General features: G+C 35.8%; 1 non-coding gene across 1 annotated transcript; it reads right to left on the minus strand.

Moving 5' to 3' along the window:
- Positions 1-15,318: 15,318 nt before the first annotated feature.
- Positions 15,319-15,390, minus strand: Trnat-cgu. The gene has a single exon. It is a non-coding gene; the product is annotated as a tRNA-Thr (tRNA).
- Positions 15,391-16,224: the final 834 nt, after the last annotated feature.

The raw sequence follows: 16,224 nt of genomic DNA on the forward strand, positions 1-16,224 counted from the left end.
ATTATAATGAGCGATTGTGCATTTGGCTACGTAGCTACCTAGATAATGTTTGCTTGCGGTAACTAGCCTAGTGTACTTAGTGGCCATGTAATCACAGATCACAGAATCAGTGTATTTACCCACCTGAATGAAATTACCTTACACTCTGGCCACAGATTGTCTACAGGGTCACAGAATTCAATTCGAGTAGTAAATAATTTTTAAGTAAAAAAAACCGTCGCCTTTCGGGTTCTGTTGAAAGCTACTTGCGAATGTTGGATTATGTAGAAATGTGTAAGTATTTCTTAAAACTGCTTTTAATGCTTTAATTATTAGATGGCAACACAAATGAATATACGTATAACGTTAAGGTTTGAGGAGTTTCCTCAATTCCTCATAAATCCGATTATATTATAAGAAATCGAAGCTTGACAAACTTTGACTTGAAAACTCAATATGCTTAACAATCATACCTAAATAAATGTCACTGTTCTGAACTAAATGCATGCTTTTCTTCCAAAAATACCAAAGTCACTTGCACACTCATGTGTGCCGTTCAGATTTGAGGAGTTCGGTTCTGACTATCATCAGCAGTTCCACTGCACCAAATTTCACTGTTCTGGACGTAAGTGCATGCTGTTCTTATAAAAATACTAAAGTCACTATAAGCTTGCCGTTCAGATTTGAGGAGTTCGGTTCAGACCATCATCAGCAGTTCCACTGTACCAAATGTCACTGTTCTAGTCGTAAGCGCATACTGTTCTTATAAAAATGGCAAAGTCACTATAAGCGTGCCGTTCAGATTTGAGAAGTTTAGGTTCTGGCCATCATCAGCAGTTCCACTGCACCAAATGTCACTGTTCTGGACGAAAGTGCATGCTGTTCTTATTAAAATACCAAAGTCACTATAAGCGTGCCGTTCAGATTTGAGGAGTTCGGTTCTGACCATCATCAGCAATTCCACTGCACCAAATGTCACTGTTCTGGGCGAAAGTACATGCTGTTCTTATAAAAATACCAAAGTCACTATAAGCGTGCCGTTCAGATTTGAAGAGTTCCGTTCTGGTCATCATCAGCAGTTCCACTGCACCAAATGTCACTGTTCCTTACCTAAATGCATGCTGTTCCTTTAAAAACACAAAAATCACCATATGTATGCCTTTCAGATTCGAGGAGTTCCCTCGATTCCTCCAGGATCCCATTATGAGAACTGGGTTCTGAGAAAAATGGGAGCAATCTGTATGCATATACATTCAATCAAAAAAAAATTTCAAAATCGGTCCAGTAACGACGGAGATATCGAGGAACAAACATTAAAAAAAAAAACATACAGACGACTTGATAACCGTCCTTCTTGAGAGATATGAGGCGACGGTTAAAAAATTAACAGTACAATAAAATGTTCAAAATGACCGATGACGGATCAATGACGTATTACGGTCACCTTTCGATGTTTCTTCCTCGTTAGGAGTAACCGAACTATCCGTTTTCTTTCCTGCTAGGAAGGATCAAAGTAGTATGTACCTACTTCTAAAAATATAAAAAAATAACAGGTAATAATGTATTTAATTATGTAGTTTAACTGTTTGAGTGTCTTGAAAAGACTCATTCACTATAATCACTATTTAGATATTAATGTTTGGCGTGTTTAAAGTAAATTGATTTTGCTATTATCATTAAATTTATATTAGCGCAAAAGTACATTTTGAACGTGTTAAAATGTCGCTTTGTGGTCAGTAAACATTACTACCTTGAAAGCATTTAATGCGTCTAGTTATTTAAATAATCATCATCCTCTTTGCGTTATCCCGGCATTTGCCAGGGCTCATGGCCTGCCTGGGGTCCGCTTTGACAACTAATCCCAAAATTTGGCATAGGCACTAGTTTTACAAAAGCGACTGCCATCTGGCCTTCCAACCCGAAGGGTAAAAATTTATTTAAATAATAATATATATTATATTATAAGGATAAACAACAGGATTGCACTAAATAAAAAATGATTTAATCTAGAAACCGTTTTATTTAAGTTTAAAGCAATTTAATTCTCTAAGCAAGCATAAGCTAAACGCAAACAATGATTTTTCAGAACAAGCTTAAAATCTACTAGCCTTAACTTTAACACGATTGCTTATTTATTCACTGCACTGAACACAAAAGTATGGCTCACGCGATCCTTCGACCACAGAGATTCAGGAGACGTCCGCTCGCTGCAAGCGCCACGAAGTCAATGCCGGACGGCCCGGGTGCCAGCTGCGCGCACGGCGCTATTATAGCGCCGTGCGCGCTATAATAGCTATGCAGCTAGGTATAGGCAGTGACGTCATTGACAGTCAATTAAAGCTAGGAACATACTACGCGGACGTCCGTCGTAAATCGATCGCGGACGGGGATCTGGACAATGAATCTTATACTTTTAAACGAGCAATTCTTGTATATTTATTTATTTATTTATTTATTTATTTATATATATATTTATTTACACTGACGATCTCGGAAACCGCTCTAACGATTTCGCAGAAATTTGTTATGTGGGGGTTTTTACATACATACATACATACATACATACAATCACGCCTGTTTCCCAGAGGGGTAGGCAGAGATCACGGATTTCCATTTACTACGATCCTGACAAACCACTTTCGCTTCACACACTTTCATAACATTTCTCATACACGCTCGTCGGTTTCGAGTACTTCTGACCTGGCCTCTTTGCAATATTTCCCCGATTTGATCAAGAAAAGTTCGCCTAGGTCTTCCACTACCAACTGACCCTTCCACTCCTTTTTCATATACTTTACGTGGGGGTTTTTGGGGGTGAAAAATCGGTCTAACTTATCCTTAGGTCCCGGAAAACGCGAATTTTCGAGTTTTCATGCGTTTTTCTTCGCGCGCCATCTCGTGTGCAGTAGTTGTACTGTTAAGACAGAATTCTTTCGGTCGATGTAAGTACTATTTATTGCAAACACTAGATGGCGACACAGGTCAAGGCTAAAACGAATAGAAAATACACTATTTGAGTTTTTGTGGTGAAATGCGCGCCATCTCGTGTGGAGTAGTTGTGTTGTTAAGGCTGAGAATTCTTTCGCTCGATGTAGGTACTATTCATTTTTGAACTAGATGGCGACACATGTCAAGGATACGAAACAGAACCGAGCGAAGCTCGGTTGCCCAGATATTATACATTTAACCGTGCAAACTATCGGTCGACGGACGTGGACGTGGCCTTGAGCGCATGGACGTCCGATCGAAATCTGGCTCGCTGGATGTTTTATTCCGTGCACACTGATCGGTCGCGGTCGCGGACGATTTACGACGGACGTCCGCGTAGTATGTTCCTAGCTTAAGGCGTCAACTGATTTGTTCTGCTTATAATATATATTATACCACCACGTTGTATCTGTTCTGAATTATGTTTCTTTTTCTTCTGTAGTGTGCAATAAAGTATTTTATTATTATTATTCCTCTTTATTCATTTTAATTCTTAGGCTAGGTTTTATAATATGATTATAAAAGTAAAATACAAAACCACATACAAAACAATACAAAATATATACACACATTATAAAAAACCTAACCTAGGGTGCCGCCAGCAGCGGGGCAGGGCCCAAGCTGCCGGTGGTTAGGGCTGCAGAGAGAGGAACCGTCGGACTATCCGCGCTGTGTCCAAGATCACCGCCTTCTGCATCTGGCCCTTGATCCAGCCACCTAGCGAGAGTCTCTTAAGATGTTGGTCGAGACTCTTCGCTATGAGACCGTTCGCTGAAACGACTATCGGAACAATGATCGTTGATTCAACATCCCACATGGCGGTTATCTCGTGAGCCAAGTCTAGGTACTTACTGGACTTGTCCTTCTCGGCTTTCACGAGATTCTCATCATGGGGGATGGTGATGTCAACGAGCACTGCCCGGCGTTGCAGTCGATCTATTATCACAATGTCAGGCTTATTGGCTACAATAGTCCTGTCAGTGATAATAGATCGATCCCAATAGAGCGTGGCACGACCATTTTCGAGAACCGGCGCAGGTAAGTACTTGTAGTACGGTACTTCGCGGTCCACAAGGCCATATTGAAGAGCAAGTTGCTGGTGAATAATCCTGGCTACTAGATTATGTCTGTGCAAGTACTCGCCGTTAGCAAGATGAGAACAACCGGAAATGATATGCCTGAGTGACTCTCCGGGACGGCGGCATGCCCGACAAATGTCGACCGTACCGTCCTTCAGGATATATTTCCGGTAGTTGTTCGTCATCATAACTTCGTCCGCAATTGCACAGGCCAAACCCTCGGTTTCTCCGAAGAGGTCCTCTTATTATTATTATTATTATATATATGTCACCGTAAAATTATAAAAACCGTTAGATTATAATCTCACTAGCGAGATTATGAGCTAACGAAATATTGTGAACCGTAACGCCATGTCAGTTCACAATTTGACGGGTTCGCTTCGTTAGATTATAATCGAACGTAAAAATAATCCGTCAAATTGTGAACTGTACGTGACGGTTCACAATATTTCGTTAGGTCATAATCTCGCTAGTGAAATTATAATCTAACGGTTTTTACAATTTTACGGTGACATATATAATATAATATATATATATAATTCATTTCTGCACCGTGTTTTTTTTGTTTTCCGTTCAATTCGACACGTAGCTAGGTTCATTATCAGGAACCATCCTGTATATCACTTTTAGTTAAATTTATAAATATATGAAAAAAAAAATGAATTTATTAGTGTGAGAGACACTTAAGAATAACATTCAATTTAGTGTCAAGTGATTGACGTCACATGTCAAAACATTAGGAATTGGTAAAGGCTGTCACACACGTGTTAAGTAATTATCTTTATTTTGTTAATAACTCGATAACCGTAAGAGTTAAGACGCTACTTTCTTAGAGAAATTAATTGTATTTGATCTAAAGAAACTTCCTTTAAAGTTAACGGAATTCAATTAAAACAGGTTGTATAAGTTTAATATTTCTTATTATGTGGTCGTGTACACAAAATAAATTAATATGCCATAGTTGCACATTTAATTGGACTTCATATAACGTCAAAACGTCACGATGTAGTCATAACATTGTACACTAATGAGAACCTGTGAAACGCAGCACGCCATACGCCGTGGCTTACGTGGGCGACCGTCACCGTCGCGTCTCATCGCATCGTCTACTTCCATATCGATAAGGTTTGATTCCGTATGCGTCACATCGCCGTCGCCCACACAAGCCACGGCGTAGTATTATGTGGTCTATCAATGGGCACGGCTTCAGACTTGATGTGACGTGACATAAGTGGTTTGCCTTAACGCCTTAACGCTTTGTTCAATGTCCCCTATACGTCATTTACAATTCGTATTGTAATTAAAAAAAACGTAAGTCAGTAGCAAACATTTATTTCATCAATTTCATTTATTTATTTAATCAACACAAATTATTGAAACGTTCCAGAGATTAAGTCAAATATTTTCTCTGAAAAGACGCGTATTTCTGATTTTTATATATTTTCCGAACATATAGGTCGGTCTCCCGGGTATTTACTTATATTTATTTATCTCTCGCGCTGAACTATAGTAGGTAGTTTTAAAGTACCTTTTTTTTTAATTTAGCACACTATTCGATACGGCATAAAGCATATTCTTATTGTTTAATTTTTATTAATACCTTTAGACCAACCCTGATGGCACTATGAACCTACACGACCAAATATTAACTTTACAGTGTTAAGATACGTCATAATTGTAATACGATACGGATTTATTCGGTATGGAATCATCTTTTGAGGCAATTTCACAAATAAATAATTAGTTCGAAGGCGCAAAAGAGATGCATTAGAGCTATGTGCGGTCTTAAAACAATTGACAGTTGCATACCTACCATATTTCAGCGACCTAATTTTGACGATGCTTTCGCTTTTCATTTATGAAGTGATAATATTTGTTTTATTCAATCAAAAACGTTATTTTTAACACTAACTAGTACTATCCTACTAATATCCAGTTAATATCGTTAATAGAGCTAATATTTATTAAGGCCTCGTACTTTCGCATCAGTTGGAATAACCTCGCAGTCGCAAGTTGAAGGCTACGCCAGCGTTGTTTTGTAGAGTTCGTAACAATATCGTAGCACCTCTACAAAGTATAACTTTACGACGTAGCGATGTAAAGCTGCATGTTGTGCTACGAATAATCTACAAAGTAATAGCTACGAATGGCAGGCTTTAGTATCGTTGTCAGTACTTTTTCGATTTTAACTATAAAACTCCCGTGAGACTCAAACATATTTAAAAATATTTTAAGCGGCTTAGTTATGTGTTAAGTCGATATATTAACGTTCGACATGTTTCGATCCATTTCCGAGAATTTTTCTCAAGAGTAGCGACCCCGCCTTTACATGTCGAGAGCGAAACGCATACTGCGGGCGCTTGCTCTGTATGTATGTGTGTGGCGACACGTGAGTAACCCGCTTAAAATATTTTTAAGTACTTTTTCGAGCGTAAATATGATTATGGTGACTTCATCTTTTAGAATGGAGCAGTTTATAATGGAAAAAATAAAAATTTTTTCATACCTCTACCACACACAGTTTTCCTCTCGATCTCTCTTACTACAAAAAGGCATCGAAACTGTTTTAATGCAATCGTATTATGATCTAAAAGATATGAATTTACATAAACTCTCCTGGATGACACTACAGGGCGTTAACGAATATGTGTAGATAAATTTTCATAATGTCTACAAAATACTACTATATTTTAGTTTTATCTCACCTATATAAAATTACGGTGTGAATTATATTAATTCTGAGAAACTTTCCAAACGCGAGAAATAATATCTGAGTGTTTCATAGTAAAAGTTGCTCGGTACGTCCTACATATTCGCTCCTAAATGATTGCATGCGACTAAACACAATACAATTAAATTTAATTTAATTTAATTTGTATCAAAAAGTTGTTGGCGGGTTTGCAAATGTTTGAACTATGTATCTTTGTTTGAAATGTTTGAATCAGATCGCTGTAGCTTAAGTTTTAAATGACCTAACTGCCTTTGACATACTTAACCGCCCGAATCAAAACTAACGAAGGAATGTTAAACGACCTGAAACATTTTGAGGTGTACCTAAATATTACAATTAGCAAATTTTTACGTTAAATTTTAGCGGTTATATATTAACAATGATTTTTTAAAATGTTTAACATTAATTAGGGTTGCGTAGCGAAAATTTTAAAACGACACCTTTAAACTATTCGTGTCCGTTCGTTTATATATCACAGCCATTTTATACGAAAACTACAAAGGTTAGCAATTCTCAAAACATTTCGAATATTTATATCAAACAGTGATTGATTGAATTGAATTCAGTGTTAGTATCATTCTGAGCCAGATTTACCAGATGTTCCAAAATGTCCCACGAAGTTTGTATGAAAGTATTCCTTTTTGTTAAAACCTAAAATGAGAAACCTGATGATTAAAAAAAAAGGGTTACCCTCATCTGGCAGAATAATTTTAGTCCGAAACACACTTCACATAACATGTTTCGCAGAAACACTTTCGGTCGAATGGTAATTTTGCAGAAAACTTAGTTGGCATTATTATTACCACGCATAAGATACGTTTGGCAGAATATTGTTTTACAGAACATTAATTTGGTCTACTTTGGTTTAGCATAATTGTATGTACCATAAAAATCTTATAGCATAATATTACATTAGCAGAATTATTACTCGCTATCAGAAAAGGAAAACTGCCCCAGAGTCACCGTTAGGTACGACGACGAGCGAAGCGAGGAGGAGTGTTAGGTATCTTGCATCCCCAACACATCCAACTCGCTATCAAATAGCAAATTACTACTTTATGCCGCCTAAATATTATGCACAAATATTATCTGCAAATGTATTGTTCGACTAGAAGACATTCATCAACATTATGACAACAAACGATTCGGTATTACAAAAATCTGCGAAATGATTTGTGCCAAAGCATATTCTGCGTAAGGTGTTTCTGCCAAACTTGACTTCTGCCAAGAACTATTATACGAATCAAATATATGCGTGAAAAGTTTCTGCCAGATAATAGTGAACCCAAAAAAAAGAAAGCATCATTTACTTTACTAGCCTACCAATTCTTATAAATATCGAAAACGTAGGTAGCGATAAAATGTACAATGTTTTGAGAATTGTTTAAGCACATTTTCAAAAGGATGTATCTAATTCTAATTACAGTATTTTTTTTTCAGTTATACTTCCTGTTTATGCTGGCCTTCTTCGTGCTCATATGCCTTATATGCGCGATAGTGCTAATATGCTACCAGAAAAAGCACGGACTCGACTTCACATCGTCCACAGAACCCAGGGAAGATACGCCCCTGCCAGTGAGAAGGACGTGTCCTAACGAGTTCTAGTGAAGTGTGTACCGATATGAAGTAAAAAGCCCGTGAATACGTTTTAAAAAACGTGACCACATTATTCGCAGAACCCGGAGAAGATACGCCTATGCCAGTGAGGACGTATGCTTATGTGAGTGCTTAAGAGTTCTATGAGTAGTGAAAACTCTTCTAAAAGTTGATGTAAAAAATCATTAATAAGTTCAAATAATACCAGGAAGTGTAAAATATGATTTACTTTACACTTACACTTACTTAAATAATACATGTCGTCACGGACAAACTGCCAAAGGTAAGGCTGTGGGTACATATTTTTGGCAATTTGTCAGCATCAATATACTTAATATTTGACTGTAATTACTTCTACCGTTGGCTCAATGACCTAAAATAATTAAGATATTGCCTGACACAAGACAGTGCCACTTTTTTCGGCTTCTCGCCAATTGTTGACACGGATTTCGCGCGAACTACATTCTTCAATATGGGCATTTTCAAAAATTGAGACCCAAAATTAGTGAAAATTGTTAACAAAAATTAACTAGATTTTTTGAGAATTTGTGACGACAATTACGCATGAAATTTCAATAAAAATATTGCTTTTGTAAATTCATTATACGCGATATAATCCTTTTCCATAATTTTATTTCATGAGTACCTATCGCGGTAACTGAAGACAATATTATTGTTTTTGTGTTAATTACGTAAACTATAACCAATAATCTACATTTAGAACATGAAAAAAGTTGGTTTTTAGACAAATTTTATTCTTAATTGTCGTCACAAAACTGACATCAAGTTAATTTTTGTTAACAACTCTGTCACTAATTTTGGGTCCCGATTTCTAAAAATGCTCATACGTATAAATGTAAGTGTGCCAATCTCAATTAAAAGGTACCACATTGTGGTAGCATAATGATTGAACAGATAATACGTATGTATAAAGATACGAATAAATTTCGTCCCTATGGTAAGCGACGATGTGACACCTTTTACATGAGAACGTGACATAATGATAATATAACTAAATGTAAAATACAATTTGCTATTGTGATGTGATTGCCTTTTATACCTCAAAAGTGCCAAATTATAATGGTAATATTCCATTGAGATATTTGTAAATAAAATGTAATTATATTCAAAGAAACTATTTTAATAATAGTCCGAAATTAAATGTGTGCCTACTATTGGAATATTATACTGTGTACATTCGAATTATAAATCTAAATATGCTTTGTTGATGGTTTGTTATTGTCAGTGTTACTGTGTTGCTACCCTCAGTTTAGAATAAGTTATTTGATAACGAGTATTTGAAAAAAATGTATTATTTCTGAATTTCAGAATGATTGTATATAACCTAACCAAAAAAAATAAATTTTGAAAAAACCCCCGACCGCGACATAGTGGATCGATTTTCATGAAACATGGTTAAGAACACTCCCGACTAACTCAGCTTTCAGACAAAAAAAAACTAAATCAAAATCGGTTCATCCGTTCGAGAGCTACGATGCCACAGACAGACAGACACAAAGACAGACAGACAGACAGACATACACACAGACAGACACGTCAAACTTATAACACCCCGTCGTTTTTGCGTCGGGGGTTAAAAATCAAAATGAAAAGTTTATAAGTCCAAATTGTTCAAAATGCCTATCACGAAACTAAATAGTCCAACCAAGTTCAACTAAGCTAAAGTAATCCGGACTTATTGAAACGCTTTTACCAAATTACTTAAGTAGGTATTCAACCTAAATATTAAACTCTTTCAAGTTATTAAAACATGGGTTTCTTATTTGTACTATTTTATTTTTGTTTGCCCGGAATCACAGCGTAGGTCAACAGTCTCACTCGATTTGCTTTTTACACGCTCGGATGATCTTCTCTACAGATCGCAATTCTCAATCGATTCTTGTAAAATTTTATTATTATACACCCTGTTTTAATTGAATTTCGTTAACTTTAAAGGAAAGTTCTTTAACTCAAATACTATTATTAATTTCTCTAAGAAACAAGCGCTTTATCTCCTTAGATCAACTTAGCCCCAAACTAAGCAAAGCTTGTACTGTGGGTGTTAAGCGACGATATACATACTTAAATAGATAAATACATACTTATATACATAGAAAACATCCATGACTCAGGAACAAATATCTGTGCTCATCACACAAATAAATGACCTTACCGGGATTCGAACCCAGGACCGCGGCTCAGCAGGCAGGGACACTACCGACTGAGCCAGACCGATATAATACGGTAAATACGTAGGTAAGTACAAAAATATCTGCTTATTTGTTTATTTACGTCCCACTATTGGACAAAGGGCTTTTCTTACGCGTGAGAAGGTCAGGCTATTATAGTCCCCGCCCAACTAACAAAAATTAGTCTTATAGTGGCTTATAATGCCAAAAATAGTACTCTTATAATAACCTTGTAAACCCTTTACAAGAGGGCATTTGGGCACACCTTATAAGGCCAAAAACCTTATATCCCCCTTGTAGTTGCTATATTATTAGCTTTCTTATCTTGTACGTGTTTTATTATGGCATGCAATAAGAAAGTTAACCGTATAATGGCAAGAAAAGTGCTTTTAAAAGGCTAATGTACTAATAAGAATCATATTTAAAGCTTTAATAAAGGCAATTATACTTGTAAGAATCATATTCAAAGCTTTAATAAGGGCAATAGCTCTTGTACACGATTTGTGATCATCAGATATAAGGGAGTAAAACTCATAACGGCGAAACACGATGCTGTTTTAAAAGTTTATTGTGCTTTTCGTAGTGATTTATGTGTACATCATCATCAAGTCATCCATTTTGCAAGTTAGTAAACGGTAATAAGTTAACTTTTACATATTACAATTATTTGCTTATTTATTATGAAAACTGTGTGGGAATCCAATTTCATGGTGAAATGTGATATAAAATGTGTTGTATTATTAATGCGCCCTTGTATTTCAACGGTTTTGTACTAAAAATGCGGTTAATTAATTTTGACATGTCTTGAGCAAGGCTGTTATAAGAGTAAAAGCAGTAAGCACATCATTTACAAATACTCTATAAGAGTAAAAACTTTATAATAGCCACCGGTGTTACTTATGATTCGCCATTTTATATATCTTTAGGGTTCCTTCTCACAATTAGTGAAATCCCGAACCTTACCATCTAGTTAAATATTTGTAACGAATACCAGTTAAAAATTCATAACGTTATCGTTAGAGAGCAGATTTCAGGTAGCGATTTAAATATTAATATGAATATGACTCGCATACAATATTTATTATTTTTTCTACACACGAAAAAATGTATGGGAACATAAAAGTAAAACCCTTTTTGGATGCTTTTGTGAATATTGGGCAAAAATTATAATGATAATAAATAAAAAAAATATTTATTTATACTTATTTCTTTAATATTTCTTCTGCGCATTGCACAGTAAAAACTTCTATTATGGCTCAAAGAATATAAAAATGAAAATAATTCGCTTCTTATATATATTTAAAATAAAATACTTTAATTTATAAAATAAAAAATAACATTAATTTAATCTAATTATTCAGTGAAGTTTGTGGTGTGCGATGTAGGTAATAATAATAGATTATAAACCACATGACATGTATTTAAAAAATTGCACTAGTCATATCCATATTAATATTTAAATCGCTACCTGAAATCCGCTGTCTAGTTATCATGTACTTGGCGCAAAACTTTGAAATTGCATTTTTGTTCGAAAGACCGTTCTTTTTAAACCGGTATTTTGGGGAACGCTTTGATAAAGGTTTGGTTCGATTAACCGGCATAGAACAAAATAAAACCGTGTAGTCCGCAGCCGTGTAGAATTTTCAATTTAAAACAAACTTGTGCTTCGGAATATTTAATCTTCTGGTGCCTTATTTTATTATTTCCTATTGATTTATTGTAAATGCTGAGTCAAATACTCTATTTGATATTTATTATTATGGTTATTGTTACAGAATCTGTGGATGAGATACATAGTCAGCCGTTTTTAGTGACGTGAAGATGACAAACTCTTCTCCTCCTCTTAGTAAGTAAGTGCTATTGAAAACCACAGACGATTTCAGTACCGCCATCACAATGGACTTTGTGTCGATAACTATAAACAGCCTAGCCTAAGACTTCAAATAAATATTTTTTTTTATTACAGATGAACTACAAAACGGCACATATTCTGATGGAGAAAATCAGTCACAATCATTACTTACACCCAAAAATAAGCCAGGAGTGGTGGATCAAAAAACATGCAAAATGGAAGAGGACGCAGGAAATAGTTTAGGTTGTATGAAAATCACACCAAGCAAAGATGGCGCTGATAATTCAAAACAAGAAAACGAAAATCAATATATCTTTTGTGAATTTGATGAAGACCTCGATAAAAGAAACTACTTATTATTTTGGAAATTTACTGATAGGTTAATTACAATTTCTACCACCGTGTAGGCGCTCTGAAGAATATATTAATATTTTGAAGTATGTAGACTCATTGAAACAGCAACATCGTGAGCAATAGAACTGAAAATATTAATCTTATAAAGTTACTTAAAAAAAAAAAAAATTGTTTATTTCAAATGAACACACAAGCTTACAATTTTGCTGACCTCCACACTAGGCAATGCCTGTCCCGTGGAGGAGAATGTAACTTATTCTAAATAAACATAAAGGTAATATTTAATATAAATTGTTTGGTTTCGTTGCACATAAATAAATATCTTAAAAACAGTGAGTTTGTCTTTATTTGTCCTCAATTTTAATCTGTCTTAGTCCCAAAAGGACTACATATAAAATCGGTTTCTTCTTAAAATAGCCGAACATTGTATTCACTTATTCAGATCGTCCAACATTCACAATGATAACCCGCAATAAAAGATTTTTTCTATTTCAGACCAAAGTCCATAAAGTAAGGAATACACTTTTGGAACTTATTCTAATAAAGTTAATCTTAAAAATTAATATTAGTAGGTACTGATGGATAAAAAAACTGAGTGCCTTGGTAATAGTCTCTTATACGCTCAGTTATGTATAATTGGCCACCTCCGAGTGCATGCTAGTCACCAGACTAGCATGCACTCGGAGGTGGCCAATACCAATAACCGTTATACCAATAACCGGTGGACACTCTATATAATAATGTAAACATTGTAAAACATGGAAACAATGGACCAGTTACATTTGCCCTCCAGTCGAGATCTGCCCCGCGGCCCCGCTGTATATACCTTAACATTTTTCACCGCAGAGCTACAGACACCTTAAATAAGAACAAAAAATATAATTATTAAGCTAAATTCAAACTCAATTCATCATTTAACGATATACCTGTATTACTGTCACTGCTGCTTGCCTGCATATTCTTATAATTATTCCATAATGGCATCCTCTACGGAACCACTAATCGATAAGTTGGGATCAGATTGTTCACATTCGCTGGATTTTCAAAATGACGAATCAAGTTTTATAAAAACTTTTAATACGACACTTTCAAGAATAATGCCTTTATAATTATTGTATAAGAGAAAATGTATTGCTTTAATTCTTTTAAACACTTTATAAAATGCTATAATTTGTTTGCTGGATAGACGTTTTATTATATGCTCCTATGAGGCATAAAGCATCATAGTTATCTTATGCATTACTTTTATAAGAATAATTGGCCATAACAAAAGCTTTTATAGTGCTTTGTATATTATACAGCGAAAAGGCATTTTAAATGGCTTCTATAAGAATACATATTTTTAAACCCTTATTGCAGTCATATAAATTGGACTTATTAACGTGTACATGGCCAAGTTATAAGAGTAAATGTACTATTGGCCAAATCCTCTTATAATGAGCTACTATAAGAGTAAATATTTTTAAACCCTTATTGCAGTCATATAAATTGGACTTATTAACGTGTACATGGCCAAGTTATAAGAGTAAATGTACTATTGGCCAAATCCTCTTATAATGAGCTACTATAAGAGTAAATATTTTTAAACCCTTATTGCAGTCATATAAATTTGACTTATTAACGTGTACATGGCCAAATTATAAGAGTAAATGTACTATTAGGCCAAATTCTCTTATAATGAGCCGCTATAAGGAACTCTGGCATAATGAATGCTATTTTAAAACTACTATGAGTGTTTAGCCCTTATAGATTGATTTTATAAGGATATTTTGTTTGTTGGGCGCACCTTATGGATTTCTTAGCAAATGTATATAGGTTTACTCACGATGTTTTCCTTCACCGAAAAGCTAGTAGTAAGTTTCGAAAGATTCATTGGTACGGTACCAGGATTGGAATCGAGACCTCCGGATTGAAAGTCAGGCGTCATACTCCGGCACCGCTTTTTCTAGACGTTTATTCAATAATTTTGGGAACTGACCTCTGATAAATCTAATAGCGGCTCGGATCTGAATCAGCACTATTACTGGATGCCATTATCACGAGCGTGACGTCACGCATTAAGGCAACGGCTGAGATTAATACATACATAATGATCCGCTCATTTCCCTTGGGCTAGGCCGGAATATTATTGCTTATGCAGCTGGCCACATTACCAATTTATATCAAGTTCAATCTATAGCAGCAAGTGAATTAATTATGGACCTGGCCTGTCAGTGCCGACAGTGTCGTTTCATTGAATACCAGAGCAATTCTCAAAAATTTTGTGTCTTTGGATTACGTCATCGATATTGATAAAAATTGGTAGGCTGCTACGATTACCTACATGATGCTGAGTGAGATATACCAGATTTACCAAAATGTCCCTGGAAGTATTTGCGAAACATTCCTTTTTTGTGACCGAAAATGTATGTTAGGTATCATGTTACTATTAGTCTAACAATTAGAGTAGGTAGTTGGTTTAATACGAAAGAGAAAAGGATCATCACCTTTTATGGATTATAAATTTAAATAGATATCATACACGAAAGAAAAAACGACAGGGCCCACTGGTGGCCGAGCCGGGAATCGAACCCGGGTCTTCAGCTTACGCGGCTAACGTCCTCACCACTAGACCACCCGCCCGCCGTGGTACCCGACGAAATTTCTCTAGTGTATGTTATCTCTGATAAGACTAGGCGCCTTTGACCAACTCTAAGGGCGAGCAATTAGTGCTTGCACCTCCTATACGAATCCTTTGCAGGATTACGATATAGCGAGAGAGATGGTGCTGCCATCTATACAACTAGGGAACAAATCAAATATGGATTAATCCAATTTTGCGCGTGTAATAATTAAATGTATCAAACCATTAATATAGTGCTTAAAAATATTTCAATATATGCGTCGTTATTAGCCACTTAATCAACAAACTCCCACTAATTTAACATATCCATTGTACTCGTATCGGTTTATTTATGTAAAGCAAGAGGATCTCATTGGATTACGGAACCCAAAGTGTGCCAATTCAGGGTACCTACCTAACCAACGTTACAATTCAACGCGCAAAGCGTATCGTAGCTATCTCTCTATCGTTCTTCTGTAGTAGCGTGATCAAGCCAGAGTGCATTTCTATAGCCACGTAGCGCCGGCTGGCCTAGCCGGAGTGAAAATCGTTGTTGGTGACTGCGACGTGGCGATCAAAGCGCAGTCTAACTCGTACCACTTTAGAAAAGCGATAGCTAATACAAAACGTTTAGCTACGAAACGTAAGCAATTATGACGTTGGCTAGCCTCCCAGGCCTCATATAATATTCATAGATTCGTCCAATAGTTGCAAATAGGGGCGGAACAAAGCGTTATATTCGAGTTATCCCAAAGGAGCCTTAATAATGCGAACGGCTATTGACAATCTGCAGCGGGCAATCCTTTATAATAGGGAAACTGGCGGTAGAAGAAATTCCCCAAAGGCTTTTTGAA

This window comes from Leguminivora glycinivorella, chromosome 14, assembly GCF_023078275.1.
Source record: "Leguminivora glycinivorella isolate SPB_JAAS2020 chromosome 14, LegGlyc_1.1, whole genome shotgun sequence".
Taxonomy (NCBI): Eukaryota; Metazoa; Arthropoda; class Insecta; order Lepidoptera; family Tortricidae; genus Leguminivora; species Leguminivora glycinivorella.